Source organism: Silene latifolia, chromosome Y (genome assembly GCF_048544455.1).
Source record: "Silene latifolia isolate original U9 population chromosome Y, ASM4854445v1, whole genome shotgun sequence".
Lineage (NCBI taxonomy): Eukaryota > Viridiplantae > Streptophyta > Magnoliopsida > Caryophyllales > Caryophyllaceae > Silene > Silene latifolia.
In genome coordinates this window covers 77,883,237-77,890,322 of record NC_133538.1, presented here as the reverse complement: position 1 = coordinate 77,890,322, position 7,086 = coordinate 77,883,237, and the positions used below count along the sequence as shown (strand labels likewise).

At 41.0% G+C, this 7,086-nt stretch overlaps 1 non-coding gene across 1 annotated transcript; it reads right to left on the bottom strand.

Moving 5' to 3' along the window:
- Window positions 1-5,434: 5,434 nt before the first annotated feature.
- On the bottom strand, window positions 5,435-5,541 carry LOC141636830 (small nucleolar RNA R71). The gene has a single exon (XR_012541411.1). It is a non-coding gene; the product is annotated as a small nucleolar RNA R71 (small nucleolar RNA).
- Window positions 5,542-7,086: the final 1,545 nt, after the last annotated feature.

Sequence of the window (7,086 nt, the reverse complement as noted above, 5' to 3'; positions counted from 1 at the left end):
TATCCACACATAGAGTAGCACTCATGGATTTAGTCATCAAATATTCGAACTTGTCCCTTTGTTCCTTGTCACGGAACTCAACAAAAGGGTAATCATCAAAAGGAGATAAGTCCTCCTTCTCGGAAGACTCCACTACCCCGGGTATCACCTCAGGTTGACGAATGGGAGCGCTCCTCTCCCGGGACCTCTTGTTTCCTTGCCTAGTAGATGACATTTTCTGCAAAATAAGCAAGTATACAATCATACCCCAACCATAAGACAAAAACACTCCCGTTTTTTGGCAAATATGGGTCAAAAAATCAATTTTTAAAACTCAAAATCACAATTAAACCATCCAAAAAGTTAGGGGATCATGGTTATTAATCAAATAACGAAGATTCCAAGCATAAGAACACAATTTTTAACTAATTTAATGCATAAATTCAACCCGGATTTTAAAGAACCCTAATTCCCAAATTAGCAAATTAGGCATGAAATTCAACAAGTAAAGGGCTAAAAAGCAAGGAAATAGCAATTGTATATGAGCAATGGAAGATTCAATACAATAAACTCAAGTTTTAAGCAAGAAATTTCAGATTTTTCCGGGATAAAAGAGAACAAATCGGGACTTACCTTAGCAAATATAGCAATGAAATTGCAAAAATAAGCACAAGAGATTGATGTAGACACTTAATAAACAAATAAACCCAAGTTTAAGAGAGATTTGATGATGAATGATGAAGAATTAAGAGAGAAAGGGGAGTAGTGTAGGCGAAATAACAAATAAGAATGACGAAATGAAGAAATAAATTGGAAATATTAAGAACAAATAATGCATAAAACCGGTTTGGAAAAACGCGGAACCGGGTTCAGCAAGGTGCCTCGATCGAGCCCGGCCTGGCTCGATCGAGGATCCAAAATCCTGACTAGCCAACTCTCGTTTTAAGGAATTTTAATTCCCTTCTTGGTGCCTAGATCGAGCCACACTTGCACTCGATCGAGGTTCCTCGATCGAGCCCAACCTGACTCGATCGAGGAACCACCTGCTGGCGTCCTTTTTCGTTCTTTGTTATTCCTAACTTCAATTTTCGTCAATGCCTGCACAAAATACTTACAAAACATATGAAATTCCCTCCTCTCATCTCTCAAAATTCAAGGAAAACGTAAAAGCAAATACAATACTTCAATTGAAATCCTAATTACAAATTAATATGTTACAATTTCCGAGCTGCCTCTCGGTAGCGCTGGTTTTTTTTTTGCGGTTCCGCACGACCGTAATTCTTCATCAGCAAGAAGAATCAATGGCAAAGAGGTCCAAAGCCTCTATTACCACAACATACGCTCCTTCGTAGTAGATTTTCAATCGTTGCCCATTTACTTTGAAGGTTTGTCCTTTGTCAGTTTGCAGTGTAACTGACCCAAATTTGTTCACATCAGCTACAGTGAACGGTCCAGACCATCTCCTCTTCAGCTTACCTGGAAACAAACGCAAATGAGAGTTAAATAAGAGAACTTTCTCACCAACATGAAATTCCCTTGGCAAAATATGCTTGTCATGCCACTTCTTCGTTCGCTCCTTGTACACTCGAGCACTATCATAGGCATGCAGTCGAAACTCATCAAGCTCATTCAACTGCATCAGTCGTTTCTCACCCGCCAGTGAGGGATCCATATTCAGCTCCTTTATGGCCCACATAGCCTTGTACTCAAGCTCCACATGTAAATGGCAAGATTTGCCATAGACTAGACGGTACGTCGATGCTCTAATCGGCGTCTTGAATGCAGTATGGTAAGCCCACAAAGTGTCATCTAGATTCGGACTCCAATCCTTTATGTTCTTGCTTACTACCTTTTCCAAGATCTGTTTCACCTCTCTGTTGAAAATCTCTACTTGTCCACTGGTTTGAGGATGATAAGCCAGTCCTCTGCGGTGTGTAACGCCATATTTCTTCAAGAGAGAATTAAGATGACGCTCATTGAAATGCTTGCCTCCATCACTGATCACCGCGCGAGGCACTCCAAACCATGGAAAGATAATCTTCTGAAACATCTTGACAACAGATTTAGCATCACAAGTGGGGGTGGCAATTGCCTCCACCCATTTAGAAATATAATCTACAGCTACTAATATATACTGATTCCCATGAGAAGTAGGGAATGACCCTGGTAATCAATGCCCCAAACGTCAAAAATCTCCACCTCGAAGATTCCAGTTTGAGGCATCTCATGCCTTTGCGAGATATTGCCCGTCCTTTGATATGCATCACAAGAACGGACAAAAGTAGTAGCATCCTTTAAGATAGTAGGCCAATAAAAACCCGATTGCATTTCCTTAGCAAATGTCCTAGAAGGACCATGATGACCACCATAAGAAGAAGAGTGACAATGATAAAGGATGGCACATACCTCACCCTCTGGAATACATCGTCTGTAGATACCGTCTGCGCACTCCCGAAACAGATATGGATCATCCCAAAAATACCGCTTCACGTCATGCAAAAATCTCTTCTTCTGCTGATAGGATAAGTCAGGAGGAAGCATACCTCCTACCAAATAATTGGCATAGTCTGCAAACCATGGAGTATTCGCAGCTATAGCTAAAAGTTGGTCATCTGGAAAAGAGTCGTCAATGGGCAAGATTTCTCTTCCTGCAAATCTCAGCCTAGACAAATGATCTGCAACAACATTTTCAGCACCAGACTTATTACAGATTTCTAAATCAAATTCTTGTAATAACAAAATCTATCTAATAAGTCTAGGTTTAGCCTCCTGTTTGGTTAAAAGATATTTCAAAGCTCCATGGTCAGTATGAACAATAACTTTAGAACTTACAATATAAGCTCTAAATTTGTCTAAAGAATAGACAACTGCAAGAAGCTCCTTCTCCGTAGTAGCATAGTTAATTTGTGCATCATCAAGAGTCTTGCTTGCATAATAAATGGCATGTAACACCTTGTCCTTTCGCTGCCCCAAAACAGCTCCAACTGCATAGTCACTGGCGTCGCACATAATCTCAAAAGGAAGGCTCCAATCCGGAGATCGGATTATGGGAGCTGAGATAAGAGCTTGCTTAATTTTGTCAAAGGACTTAACACACTCGTCAGTAAACACAAAAGGTGTATCTTTATGGAGTAGCCGAGTAAGAGCTTGAGCAATTTTAGAGAAATCCTTAATAAAGCGGCGATAGAACCCTTCATGACCAAGAAAACTACGCACACTTTTAACATTAACCGGGTACGGGAGTTGCTCAATTACCTCAACCTTAGCTTTGTTCATGATACGCGCATTTTGTATAGTCTTTTTAGCCTATTTCAGCACGTATTTCTATGTATTTTTATACTATTTTTATAGTATTTTGCCCCGAATTGGCTACTTTGGTTCGTTTTGTCCATTTTGTAGAAATGAACGCGAAAGTAATGGAATCGTACTCTTTTTCGTCCTTTTTGCATGCATTTAGAGGAGACGGGATTTTCTCGAGTGAGATACTGCGTTGGGAAGCGTGTTGGCACGGATTACGAGGCAGTCGGGCATGGACTTGAGCTGAAATGAAGATAAAGGACTCGATCGAGGAGTTTTACCACTCGATCGAGTAGTTTTTACGTCCTCTATTGCTCGATTGAGTAGTTTTCTACTCGATCCTTAAGTTGCTGAAAGACGAGTTACTCGATCGAGTAACTATCTACTCGATCGAGTAGATGCTGCCGAGGTTTTGCTCGATCGAGTGATTTTATTTCACTCGATCAAGTGGTTTCGCTGTTATGGGCTTTTGTTTAGCCCGTGTTATGTTTTACTCCGCAAAACTTAATTATTTTCTATTTAGGCAAGCTTTAGTTAGGTCATTAGTATGAGATTTTACTTACTACTTAGCTTTTATCAAACTTTACCGCGTTAAACATTCTTCTTCACTGTAACTTTACCTTTGGGGTTATTATTGCTCGGATTCGATTGTTCTTTACGCCGGATTCGCTTGATTGTAATTCCTTTCTCTTCTCTTAATAATAATAATTAATCTTTTGTTTGCTTTAATTCTTCGTTTTGTTACATTTAATTTCTGCCCTAATTTACCCTTTATGCGATTTTATTATAGTTTTAATATGTTTACTGCTGGAAATTAATCTGCTGTTAGTATTGATAGTTTAATTAGCGTTATGAGTAACTAAACCCCTTTCATGTTGGGATTAGGGGATCTGCGGTATGAATGTGACGATGTAGTAAATGAAATAGATGAACTGATTGTGAGACTCTGTCACCATAGCAATTTAATTGTATTTATCGACTTAGTTGAGTGCACGCTCCTGAGTTATTCCTTTAATCTGGCTAAAATTTATCCTAGATCGAAAGATTGGACTAAATAGGCCTGCTATGAACAATAGACTACCCTGACGAGAATGAAAGTTAAGTTAGTGGTATTTTAGGATAGAAAGTGGACCGAAAGGACCTTTCAACATCCGTCTTACATTAATTAAATCGAATCATTTACAGCTGAGTCACTGGACTACTGTAGTGAACCGAGATCCTGACATGTCCCTCTCTATCTGATAGTTTAAACTTATTTCTTTGCTTTTACTGCTCTTATCCTTATTTCTCTTCCTTTAAACCTCGTAGTTTAGAAGCCAATTCAAACAACCCCCCATTTGTGACCAAATAGAAGGACTTTTAAATATATCTTGCCTCCCTGAGGAGATCGACCCTACTTGCCACTAGCTTCTGTTAGTTGTATTTAGGTTTATTTTTGTTACTGCGACGACCGGTATCAAATTTTGGCGCCGTTGCCGGGGAGGCAATTGTTTTATTTTTAGTCTTTCTCTTAGTTTAAGGGACATCCATTCCTTAAACTATTCTCATATCCTACTTGTAGTTTCTTCTTATGCGCAGGTCATAGGGTGGTGAATTACTACCGTACAATCCTGAGATTGAGAAGACTTTGCGTGAGTTGAGGCGATCATCTAGGGTATTGCCGACAGAGGAAGAGCTGAGTACTCTGTCTAGTTACTACGAGAACGAGCTGTTTGAGGAGGATCCACCTTCATCACCTATTTCTACTTCATCAGTTGAGACTGTCACATCTCCAGACATGGCTGAAGAAGCAAGTATAGCCAGTCACTCTGAGCCGACGGCTGAGAATGTCTACAAAGGATTTGCATTACCAGGAACAGACAGAAAATTCAAGCCGAAACCATCTTATATCAATTTGGTTGAGAGGAACCAATTTGAGGGAGCTGCAACTAAAGATGCAGCCAAACACATGGAGACATTCATTGACTATTGCTGTTCCATACCCCCGCCGACAGGTGTGACTCCGGATCAGGTAAAGGAGACCATGTTCATATTCTCTCTTCGTGATGCTGCAAGGGAGTGGTACCGAGACCTTGATCGAGTTGCCAACGGGATTACTGATTGGAAGTCGCTGGCCCTGGCATTTTACACGAAATATTTCTCTGCCTCGAAGACAAATGCCATTAGAGCTCAGATCACGAGCTTTAAACAAGGTCCTGATGAGAATTTTCATGAGGCGTGGGTCCGTTTCAAGAAGTTGGTGCGAACTATTCCGCACCATGGGTTCGAAAAATGGAGTCTATGCAATCAGTTTTATAATGGGCTTTACGGCGATCAGAGAGTTATCCTGGATGCGTCAGCTAGTGGTAGATTCTAGGAGAATGTTGGAGAGACTAAGGGGTGGAAAATTATTGATGATTTGGCCACCCATAAAGCTGAGTATGGAAATTCTAGGGGAAATCAAAGGAGAAGTGCTGAATCTCCTTCTGTAGCTGCATTAGAGGCTCTCACGGCGAGATTTGATAAGTATGAGTTGGGAGGAGTTTCGAAAGGAGGGATCTATCATGTGAATGCTGTTTCAGACGGTCCTTTCGTCTGCAAGAGATGTGGGGGAGAGGGACATGTTTCAGATAATTGTCCTAATTCCTATGAGTCTTGCGCTGCCTTTCAACATTACAGGCAGACAAACACTTATTATGAGCCAAACGTCCATCCCAATTTGAGGTGGACTAGTCAAAATGTGCTCAATCCTACACCTCCTCCGCACCAGCAGCAGCCGTATGTTCCTCCACACAAGAATCAACAAGGCTTTCAGAAGCCTCCGTCCTTCACTCCTCCTAATCACGGTGCATCATCTTCCGGTGGGGTGAGTGAAATAGGTGAGCTAAAGTCTATGTTGCAAGCCTTTACAAAGCAGTTTCAGCTGAGTGATCAACAGAAAGATGCGTCCATTAAGGCACTTGAAACTCAAGTTGCCCAACTAGCCACAGATCAATCCTCAAGAAAGCAAGGTCAATTACCGACTCAAAATGAGAAAAATCCACATGAGACGGTAAATTTTATCAATTTGAGAAGCGGTCGTTCATATGAGGGACCGGAAATGCAAAAATCAGACCCGAGGAAGGCTATAACTGATGGTGAACAATGTTCTGTCGAAGAAAGTGAGCTCACGGCAATGCAATTGCTCGATCGACTGGTTTCAGGAGGTTGATCGAGCAGATTTGGTGAAGAAAGTGGTCGATCGAGTAGTTTTCTACTCGATCGAGTGAACAAGGAAATGGTACTGTTCGATCGAGTAGTTTTTCTACTCGATCGAGTGAACAGCAAAATGGTGTTGATCGATCGAGTGAAAATTCCACTCAATCGAGTGGTATTGATAAAGATTCTACTCGATCGAATGGGTGTTTTGGTCGATCGAGTAGTTTTGATGATGGGAAGCTTATTCGAGAGTCTGCTAGTGCTCGATTAAGCGAGAAATCACCAGAAAGACCTTGTTCGAGAGGTAAGAAGCGTCCAAAAGATACAGAGCTTGCTCCGGGTGATACATTGGAAGAGAGAAACAAGGGACTTGAGATACCCATCACGGTTCTCTTCCCGAGGTGGCTGCAGAATACCAAAGTTAATCAACAATTCGGCAAATTTGTCGAACTCCTGAAAAGCTTAGAAGTCAATGTGCCGTTCACTGAGTTGCTGACAAAGGTACCCTCTTATCTTAAATTTATGAAAGAAATTTTATCGCGTAAGAGGAATATTTGTGATAATGAGACAGTAGCTTTAACTGAGGTGGGGTCAGCCCTATTTCAAAATAAGTTACCTCCCAAACAGTCAGAT